At 36.8% G+C, this 12,105-nt stretch overlaps 1 protein-coding gene across 1 annotated transcript in view; it reads right to left on the bottom strand.

Moving 5' to 3' along the window:
* Positions 1–12,105, bottom strand: part of LOC114666327 (latent-transforming growth factor beta-binding protein 2-like) — a 418,209-nt gene that overhangs the window by 117,377 nt on the left and 288,727 nt on the right. The window lies entirely within an intron of this gene.

Below are 12,105 nucleotides of genomic sequence, written 5' to 3' on the forward strand. Positions count from 1 at the left end.
GCTACAGCTATACTTCATTTAGAAATAGTGGATCAAAGGATGATTAACCAGTTTCAAGAACAATATGTTCCAGTAAATAATACATTTTTTTAATGTACATTTGTGTGTTCCGATGAACTCTCTTGGCCTTTAAATGGGTTACCCCGAGATAAATGCTAGGCATCCAAACCTTTCTGACTGTGTAACAATTTGAAACATATTTTTATTTTTATTACAAGTCTAGACTCTCACTAGAAACACATTTTGTAGTAATATCTCTTTTCAATCTGTTATCTATGATATCCACTCAATGATTATAACTTCACAACGTTAAGCTTTTTCAGAATTTGGCATTGAGATCTCTGCATATCTGTTAGACACATTCTTGTCTACTGGATGTTCTGTGCAAATCCAAGCCACTCCACTGATTAATAATTGCTCTAGCAGTGCATTCAGCTTTTCATTGTTGGCAAAATAATTATAAAAACTATTTTTCCAAGACAAAAAATAATGGTTTTAATTATACTGTCTACTGCCTAAATGGCTGAGTAATCAGAACCACATTATTTTAAAATTTGAGGCAGAAAATTAATTATATTTCTTTTCCAACAGAATATGATAGTGCATACTTTCAGAGTTCATGAAGAATGTGATCTTGATTAACCTGTTACGAGTGAAGAGTAGCGCCTAAAACACTGTCTCTACTGCCAAAATATTTTTCAGTTATTTTGGAAAAGATGACACATAACAGTAAACTGAAATCATTTGGACCATTGACTGTTTTAAGAAAAATAGTTTCCAGTATTGGCACTTGACAAAGTATTCCTGCTTGACTAAACAGCTTACTGAAAAGTTGATTGTTTTTGTGTGGATGCATTTTGACATTTTGGTTACCCAAATAGCTCTCTAGCACACAAAGCTCCAAGTGCTTGTGTCAGTCTTGTGCCAAAATGGAAATGCAAAACTTACTTTTGCTTTTTTTTTCTTCTACTTCTACAGTTGACCTTACCATGTAGCTAAACAAGGCATGAGCAACTCCAGACCACATTAAAACTACACTGGAGGAAAAATTCTTTTCTTTAGTGATCATCTCTTTATAGTCATTCAAGGCAGACACTGGAAATTTCAACCAGAAAACATGTTCTAAATAAATTCACTCTACTTCAATGAATACCAGGAATGCTACAAAGGAATATAATATTACAGAAATAGAAAATTAAGAACGCACAGAGTCATTGCAACAGCCAGAGTTCTTGGCTGAAAGCATGCAGAGTCTCTTGTCTCCCCAAATTTTTGATGTAGCAGTCATAGTAATGCATTGTTTCAGGTTTAATGTAATGCTAAAATATCTGTAAAGCATTGTAAAAGGGAACATTATGAAGTAAATCGGCTTTTTGTTTACTGATCAAAGCAAACTAACATCCTACACAAGTTGACAGTTAAGAACCAATGAATATTATATCATGCACAAAGGTTTTGGTACTCTTGTCATATTTCTGGCGCTGAAGCAGAATACACAGTGACAAAAATATGCTTATATAGTCATTTAGATGATTATGCTTATATCCTATAATACACAAATGACATCAGATTTGCAATATTGAGTGTGCTGTGACCTTCCCATAAAAGCACAGACAGAGCGAGTTATTAATTAAGTGTCAGAGGTTTATGGATGTTACAGAAGGATAGTTAGACATAGCTATATTTAGTAACACTAAAAGGCAATAGATTGTGCGTAGATGTTTACAGGCATTGGTAAACCCAACGTTGTAAACACATCTCGAACTGTAATCAGAAGATTATAATCAAAAAGTGTGTTTAAACACAAATTTTTTCCCTAACTCTTTCTGTTTTCTTTTGGACAAACAATCTGGCCACTGTTTAATGTGCATGGCCATTTTTTTTATAACATGGCTGCCATGATGTCATGAGTCACATGACACATGTATCATATGCCTAGCAACCATGGATCAAAGTCACTAGACACCTATGGAAACAAATACACAAAATGGTGGTGCCCAAGAAAAAAATTGACAACAAAATGATGTCACTGAAATAATAATATATAAAATATTATATATATATAAAATAAAAGAGGAGACTACCTGGGGGAATTTTATGGCCTTGGGAGAGATTTTAGTGTAGAGCTTATAGAGAATGATATGATTATTGACCACCTTATTTATCTGACCATGTGCACATAAACTTATTTACTGACATTTTGTGTTCAGTAACTGAAAAACAAATACAACATAAAATGAATACTATAAACAAAAATTTAAACATAACAACAGAGACACACGAATTACTGAATGCAAGTAATAGATTATTCAGGATATTGTAATTTACGTAAACTCTTTAATCTTTCTTTGTAATAACAAATCAGTTTTGTCAAGCCACTTTGCCAACCTTGCATCTGATACTGTGGAGGTTGATGTTTATATCAGTACTGTATGTACAGGAAGTGTTAGCTGGTTAATAACACTTACTGATAAGTTGTATTCAATGGGCACCTGTGTCTTTCAAATACAGTTTATATCACTTGTGTTTTATTTTCAGAATATTTTAAATGTAACTAGCTCTGCTACCCATCTAAGATGGGTTCAAATCTAAGTAATTAATGAGGATCTCAATGTTAACCTTTGCAGTGCACCATGCAATGCATCTGTCTCTGATATACGCCATAGGGTACGGGATTCGTAAAAGCAGTGTTAATGATTGTAATTCACCATCTATTGGAATTACAAATACAATGCATTTGCATATGTTGTCATGGAGGATCGCTCCAGTGGAGTGACTTAGGGAGCTGGATTGACCAGGTGGTGCAAGTGGCTCACCACAGAAGTCTGGGAAGGCAGCAGGAGTCAGCAAGGCTTGGACTGGGAGCCCTATTGTGAGTGCCATGGCCTTTGGGTACCTGAACCTCGGGTCCGGAGTGAGTGCCTTCTTGCAGACATGGTGTGGCAGGGACCCGTAGAAGGATGGCGGTGCCTGTCGGATAGCTGTCCCCTTGACTGTAAGGTCCAGTCAGGATAAGCTGAGGAGATGGCCATTTTAAAGGAGTGCACCCGGGCTCATCATTTTAAGAACAGTTTCCTACCATGTTTTAACCTTGTTTTAATGGATTGTTTGGCTAATTTTAACCTCCACATGGACACTGTGTTTGTATGAATTATTTATTTACTGGATTGGGTGCACTGCACATTTTGGACACTTGGATTTTTGAACTGTTTTTAATAAAAGCACTTCTTCACATTTGCTCTTACCCCTTGCAATGTGTGAGTGTTCTCATTTGCTGGCTCATCCCGGTCATGACTATTGGTGGTGGCAGGTTCAAGAGGCTCCTGGAGGGAATCGGTAGCATGGAGCTGACCCACACTGTCACAACTGTTTGTTTTTGCCAATGCTGCCCAGAGCCAATGTTCCCCCAAGTAATTGTAGTAGTAGTAGAAGTATTGGTGGTAGTACTAGTAGTATATGTAATAGTAGTAGAAGTAGCACTGTTGTTGATCAACTGAACACTCTTCTCCTTACTTGATAGTCCGGAACAAACAGTCTTAGGCCACATACCACAACTATAAAGTTAATCGCTGACCTCTGGCCCATGCTGCTCTTGTACCAGGTACAATTTAGCATAATTGCGATGAGAACAGGGCATTCGGCCTAACAATGCTGTACTCCTGTTCCATCCTTGCTGCTTGTGCCACCATCAACCTCTTTGTACACCACAGAATCTCTATACCAGAGTGTGGTCCTTTCTGCATGCCCTGCGGCATTAATCTTATGTCTGCATATTAATTGCAGTTCACTTTCTAAATGCACCCCACCTTTCTTGTATAACTAATTAGTTCAAACATATTTTAGCTGTAGGTTGATAATATCCATTCATGACAGATCTGCAGCAGCCAACAATTTTACCTTGAGACTTCAACGGAGATTTTACTCTCCTTTGGGTACTTCTTTTAAAAATATTATGTTTAGGACATTTGAACAACAGATAGTCACTGAGCCTCCACAACCAACAGCCAACAACATGACCTCAGTCAATGCCATTTTAACATCACTTGAGTTGGATCCTGCGGTCTATGAAAGCTGCTGGGCCACCACAAGTCTATCTGGGTTATGTTTTCAACTACATGACATTGTAAAGTACAGCTAGAAAGCTTGCATTCTGTTAACACTTGTCACCCAGGTGCATCTGTGGATCACCTTATTGGCTCAGATCACGTATGCAATACCACACCAGGATGAAAGGGAGTGCTGTCGCTAATAGTCTTGTCTCTTCTCTCTGTAGCTCTGAGAAGGTGCCCCTTGAGGGCAAGTAACCCCACACTCATTGCTCACAGACACTCTGCCCTTTCAGTCTGAACCATATAAAGGTGGCTGTTCCTGGAAGAAATCGTCTCAGTCTTGACTCAAGCCTACTGCAGAATGGAGCTCTACAGACAGACCCCTAGCAGAGAGCCATCAGAGGCTGCGATTTGCTTATTTTTCTTGTGCTTGCACAATCAAGCGCCCGTTTATTTTGATGCCAAGAGCAGTTTTTTCTTGTTCTTTTATTAAACGGAATGGCCAAGTTGGCACTCCAACATTTCTTTAGACTTTGTTTGTTACTCGTACCCAACATACTGTTATTTTATGATATGGCTTATCGTTACAAAATTTTTAATAAAAATATGATAACTGACTCATTTTAAATGCTCCAACTTTCAAAACAGTTAACAAATTCCCAAACATATCTAAATGTTATGCCATGCATACATTTTCTAACTTGTTAAAATTGTGCTTTATGTTTCTGCTAAAACTAAAATCCGTTAAATGCTCAAATAGGCTGTAAAGGGATTAAACTTATGAAATTACTAAATTGGCTTTATTCAAGAGGACTAAAGAATTCATATTAGTATTATAGACAATTAAAGTGACTAAAATGTATCTTTTAATTTATTTTTTAAAAATATGCATCTTACACAACAGGATCAAGCAAACACTCCACTGTTCATGTTACAGCATGACTAACCATACATCTGCGTTCTTACACATGCTAACCACATCAGCCTCTTCCAAGCCACAAGCCAGCCCACACAGAGTTTTGAAGGTTGACACACTCTGCATTATGGCTTACTTTGTAGTCATACTCTCTCCTTTATATGGAATCATAGTTGCCTATTTAAACATTGCTCAGTAGTAACAATACTGATGAACACAGAAACACTACTCCCTTCTTAATCATAACTTAATGATGAGAAAAAAGACTTAATGGAAGACACTCTAAATCAACAGCAATAAATAATAAGATTCTGAGTGCTTAACATGTCAGTCAGTATTTATTTTAACATTTTACTCTATGCAGATTATTTAGGCTGTGTCAAGTTAAGGAGAACAAAAGTAAAGTTTTTAATCACATGCTAGCCATTCAGATTAGGAAATGACGAAAGGCTTTTAACACTTTTAACAAAAGACAAGAAATTCAAATTGTTTCTTGGCAGCAAAGTAGTCTGTTTGATAATAATGACAGACTTGTAGAAAAATTCAGTTGAGGGTTTGGCAAATTCTTTCAGACAGGGATTATAAATAATTTGGAGGATGTTGTTATTGAAGAGGAAGATAGCAAAGCAGAAGCTGACAGCACAGTAACTAAAAAACAGAGCATTTTTCTGAAGCTGTAGGACACAAAACATATTGAAATGATCATACATATTATTTAAATCAAAGCAGGTGAAATCACCCTAAGCACTTGTGATGGTCAATCATTAAAGTGGCACATTGTTCTTCAAAGACATTTGTTAGACATAACCATTTCAGGGCATATCCAATGGCACACATCAGAGCCAAATAGTTCTGTTCTAATTAGTAAAGAAATTCTTATTGAGTATCAATTGTCAGCATTCATATTGAAGCAGTCTGGTAGTTGCTGAAGAGATATCAAGCAAAGAAAACTACAGGGATGGTCCTGGAGCCACCACTGGTAACTGGAGAGCTTCTACATGCGCCAGTATAGGGAGAAACGGTCACCAGGGGTAATATAGTTAATGAATATCCTCTATGTAAATAGTCCACTGCATTAAAAGAGATCACAGGTGAAAGGCCAAGACAGTTACCCCAAAGTGTTAGGTGACAGCATAAGCCTCTTCCTCAGAGCAGATGGGGCCTGCTGCATGTTATGGAGGGCACTAAGTAATTGGGCTGCTAAGAGTGCCTGGTATTTTAACTATGACCTAGAGTTGTCAAAAGGTGACACTGAGGACACAACCTTCGATTTTCAAGATTAACTTCAATTTTATTGTCATATGGACACAATATACTGAAATTCCTACTTTGAGTTGCGAGTTCCTAGGCTGGTAAGCCACAATGGGGTGGGCTTGTTAAACTGTACTTTGCTCAGCTATTTAGTGGATAAGTTATCCCACCTTGAAGTTAGGAGAGAAACATTTTTGAGTTAGGCCCAGTAGGTCACCTTCCTGTATGATTCTTTGTACTTTGTCTTCTCTTAATCATTTTTGTGTTATTAATATCTAGTATTGTTACTTTTTATTCCAGGTTAGGGTGACACAGAGAGGTGCCTCCTTTTACAAAATGGAAATAAAATGTCTTATTATATTGTATATTCTTATGATTAGATGAAACCCTATTACCAAATAAAAATGCATTTACATCTCACACTGCTTTAAATTTATTTTATTCTATATCCTGTAAATGCCAATAGGGACTCTGCTCTGTTGAGCCCTTGAGCAAGGCCCTTAACCTGCAATTGCTGAGCACTTTGAGTAGTGAGAAAAGCGCTACATAAATGCAAAGAATTATTATTATTTCTATCTGATAGGAATCTCATATGCAAATTAGTTATTATATAAATATCCAAAATAAAGGAGAACAAATTGCAAATTACTATCTATCTGAACTTTTTTGTGGAAGCTTTCGAGGTGTTCAAAAAGAATATAAATTAGCCAACACTTGACACTGTTCACTGTTATAAAGAATGTTTAAACCCTTCCAAAATTTCAGTGCTAGAGCAAAATAACTGAAAATAAAATATTTAAACATGTTTTGTTTGTTTACCAAATTTAAATGTCCCATTATTTTGCAAAGGTACAAATATATTAATTAGAAATCTCTAAAAAATGTTCAGTTGTACTGTAGTAACTGGAAAGGCCAGTAAATTAAATGCTGTTATTCCCTGGACACCAATGATCCCTGCAGACTTTCCATTTAGTTTTAAATGGCTGAAGTTTCTAATTACATTAAGGTTTTCGGTGAGCCTAAATTAAGGTAAAGACTCCAAAATGGTAAATATTTTATATATTTTACTTCCAAAAGAAATTTTGTAGTATTATAGTTTAATTCGATAGCCAAATGTTAATAATTACAAAATGTCTTTTATCCTTCCCAACGGCTAAAGCAAATATTTTCCGATGCAGGCAGACAATGCTGTTGCAGTTGTCTATACAGTTTAGTGAGATTATGAGGCGTTGGCACCAGTGTAGCACAGACAGGACCCGTGCATAGAATGTCTCTGAGACAGAAATAAAAACACACAAATGTCAGGGCAGGAAGAAAACCGCTGCTGTGATGTAGGAAGCTGTGTGGCTGAAGTTAAGACCTCAGAAGTGAATTGTCTGAGTGAACTACAAAGACAGATACAATATATGCCATTGAGACTTTGCAATTCAGTAAATCTCCTATCTGTCCAAAGGCAGCACATGGTCCCAAATGATGGAGCTCAGACAATATGAAGGCTGGGAGGAGGCCAGTCATTACCCTCCAGCCTTGAAGGTGAAAGCACAAGACAATTCCTGACACAGCAGAATGATAACAGGTACAAGAAACAGAATATTGAATAAAGTTGCACGTTTCATAAACCAAAATAACTGTTTTTTATTAAGAATTTTGATAGAAGGAAAACCTGCATCCACTGCAACCCTTTAGGCCTGCAATTGAGCACTCCAAGGCAAATAATTTTAATATGTCCATAAATTAACTACTGAGTGATACTTTTCAGTCACATAGCATTATACAGTACTTGAATGGAAATCCTTCAAACAAGGAAAGTGGTATCTACACATGCATGTTACACCCCCCCACTACTAATAAAACCAAAATCCATCCATCCATCCATTTTCCAACCCGCTGAATCCGAACACAGGGTCACGGGGGTCTGCTGGAGCCAATCCCAGCCAACACAGGGCACAAGGCAGGAAACAATCCCGGGCAGGGTGCCAACCCACCGCAGGACACACACAAACACACCCACACACCAAGCACACACTAGGGCCAATTTAGAATCGCCAATCCACCTAACCTGCATGGCTTTGGACTGTGGGAGGAAACCGGAGCGCCCGGAGGAAACCCACGCAGACACGGGGAGAACATGCAAACTCCACGCAGGGAGGACCCGGGAAGCGAACCCGGGTCCCCAGGTCACCCAACTGCGAGGCAGCAGCGCTACCCACTGCGCCACCGTGCCACCCTAAAACCAAAATGAATACAAAAATCATCAAAGAACAATTTTCCTTGACAAGCAGAAATCTGCTTACATTCATCCTTCCTTGCAAGTTCAAAGTACAATAGTTCTAAATTTCACTTTGCATTTAAATCTGGTTTAGCTAGGCTCAGGTTGTGGGTCTGCGTCTTTTGACCTTTCTGGGGTGCTTGGTACCACACAGTGTAGGTGTGCTTGTTACAGTCTGGAAAAGTAGGGGAAGGATAGAAAAATAGTATTGAAAGGTAGAGCACAGTTACTAGGCAGTGACAGTCACTAATTTGTTAATGAACAGTGCAGTATATACCTTCAAAATAAAACTAAAAACTAAAACAAAAAGATAAATAGATCAAGGGCCTTCAAACAAAAGGAAATCCAAACTAGAAATGCATCAAACACACAGATCCTTGATCTGAATCCCAGACACTGTCTGCTGAGTTCCCATGTAAGTACTTTTTCTCTGTCATGACACTGTAAACACGATTTGCATGACCTGGCAGAGTTGCTTTACCTCTGTTTACTCATTGCTGGTACTTTCATGTGTCTGATGACCTCTGCCCAAAGCTACTTATTAGGTAGTCATCAGGTGAAGAGGCGCCTGTCTTCTTCGTAACTGCAATATACAATTACTTGAAGGGCTTGTGGTTTTACTCTGCAACTATGGCTTTTATGCACATGGTAAAAAGGCTTTCACTTGAACAGTTCAGGATGTACTTATTTTTTGGTCTGACCACAGCCAATATTATTATCTGTGAAGGAACTGAATGCCTCTTACGTACATGTAGGTGTACACTCCTGAAACAGAACAGCATTTGATACCAATAATGAGGCCAATAACACCAAGACTGGTTATCTTATAATATAAAGTGTTTCCAAATATTGCATATGCTGCCAGTTGAACTCACTTCAGCTTTGTTATTAGCAGTTTACTGTGCCTAGTACTGTGCTGTAGACGTGGGAATGATAGACAGATCAGCGCTCAAAATGGTAGTGGTCTTGATAGAGTCTTGTTTGATTACATTAACCATGAGCCACTGAATCAATTATTTTCCATTGTTGCTTTGCAATTCTTATTTGAAGCAATTGCAAAATGGGAGAGACAAACATATCATTGAGTAGGCCATAGGTGTGCAGTGAGATCAAAATAAACGTTGCAAATAGTACAAAACAGTTGTATTTATGGTATCCCTTCTATCCAGCAACACACCACCATATCCAGACCATCTACAGAATGTGGAATGCATTGCAGCATCATATTTGAAGTTGTTGTTTGCATACAAATGAATGATACTGACTTTGAACACCTTGATTTTATTTAACCACAATCAGTTTTTTTTTCTGCCAGATTGCTTTGATTTAGGCAAAAACATTCTAGATCAGGGTTCTTGCTTCTCCAACATTTCATTTTTAACCTAGTCCTCTTTTTGTAGTTGTCAATAATCCCTGTTCATAATGAACTTCACCCCACTGAGAAATCTATTGCATTTATCTGGCTTACTCTCCATTGTCAGGCATTTTTTTCATGGGTGATACATTTCTTGAGGTGTCAGTAGTATTGCATGCTGAATGACTGTTGGTACACACAATGCTCAAGTTACTTAAATTGTTTTCAGCAGCACATGTACTGTTTCATGAGATCTGTAAATGCAGTATCCATAGATTTAGATGGAGCTGTCTCTCGGTCATTGTTCAAAATGATATTTTAAAAACAAAATGAAAACTAACTCACTCTTCACAGATAACATAATGAGACGCTTCTACAAGTAGTTGCAAGTGAGTCACAAAATGCTAGAGTTTTCTACTTTATAATGTGTTTCAAAGTATAACTTACGCAAAGTTACTTTTTCTGCTCACATTAATATGATAAATGATTTTTATCAATATATACAAGGTGGCCCATATTTATGTATATGATTGAAAAGGCGTTATTTTCAGGAAACTATCAATGTTATTATCAAGTAACATAATGGAACATGAACATTAAGAACCTTAAATGTTTTTTCATGCCCTGTTCTCCATGGCGTGCTCCACAAATGCGCCATCCAGATCGATACACACGTGAAGATGAAGAGCAACGTTGTCACAGGTGACTTGGCACATCTGTACTGTTATCCTCTGAAAGTCTTCTGTGATAGCTGCACTACCGACAATCGATTCACCGCCATTCTGTATTCGAACACAGCAGGGGTTGCCCTTTCCAGCACATTGTTACTCCCATTCTCAGGCTACACAGTGAGGCCATTTTCGATACTTTTTATGCAGTAGTTTAAATGCTACAGCCTGTGAAACGTCAGATACATAAATATGTGCCACCCTGTAGTATCTTCAGAGCATTTCGTCTGTGTATAGGGAAATAAAAGTTTCAACTATAATACCTTAAACTCTGAAAAATAACTGGAATACTGCAACATTTAAATAAATTTTAGGTGATTGGTGTCAACAAGATAACATTTTACAGTTTTCATGACAAAACATGTTCTAACTCACACTTCCTGTCCACATGTTTAAATGGCTGCTTTATCTTTTCATTGCCTTAACTTAGTCAAAGTCTAAATTTGTTTGGTTGATATTTTTTATTCACTTTGTACAAAGGAACATCAAATGGAATCTCAGATGACAACTTCTTGAAGCACTTAAAAAATGCTGCTTTGTATTTGAAGAAATATTTGCCTTTATAACATTAAAAATGTTCCTTTAAAGTTAATATTAAAGTATGCAAAAAGGGCAACAAATTTAAATGTATGTGGTTCTGTTAATGTTCTACTTAGAAATGTGCCATATTTATATAATATGTACCATTTTTAAATATATCATTATATTCTCTAACCTGATTTACTTAAAATATTGTATACTGTACATGATCCTTAATAAAAAAAGTTTAAAAAACAGTATAGCACATGTAAATGCTGTTTTTTTTCAAAGATAACCACCTCCACATAAAATCTCAATGAAATGATTGAAAAACCAACTATCTTTTGTAAAACTATGTTTATCTATTTATTTATGTGCTGTGTTCATTTCAAACTCAGTGCTGGATAGATAGATAGATAGATAGATAGATAGATAGATAGATAGATAGATAGATAGATAGATAGATAGATAGATAGATAGATAGATAGATAGATAGATATCTGTGTGTCTGTCTGGTTGCTATGTCCCTAGCATCCAAAAAAATGGTGCACCACAAACACTTGCAGTAATAAAATGCATTGCAGTGGTCATTCCAACAAATGGTTCATGACAAACATCAACACTACTTTTATGATTCCCATACCAAATGGCATATAACAGAAACATATACATTTCATTTGTCATTCCCCAGACGGGTGACAAAGATAGATAGATAGATAGATAGATAGATAGATAGATAGATAGATAGATAGATAGATAGATAGATAGATAGATAGATAGATAGATAGATAGATAGATAGATAGCCATAAATTTTAAAATATTAATAATGTCCTTAAATTTACACTTTCTAACTTGTCAGGAAGTGTTATTTTAGCAAAAGACAGAAAAAAACAGAAAATTAGTTGTAGTGGTACAAACAAACTCAATCAAAATACCTTCTGAACCTCTGAAACATGGCAGAAGTTGGAGCCATCAGTCAATTATGTGATGAAAAACATTATTTTTCCGTCTCTCCATC

Source organism: Erpetoichthys calabaricus, chromosome 16, assembly GCF_900747795.2.
Source record: "Erpetoichthys calabaricus chromosome 16, fErpCal1.3, whole genome shotgun sequence".
Lineage (NCBI taxonomy): Eukaryota > Metazoa > Chordata > Cladistia > Polypteriformes > Polypteridae > Erpetoichthys > Erpetoichthys calabaricus.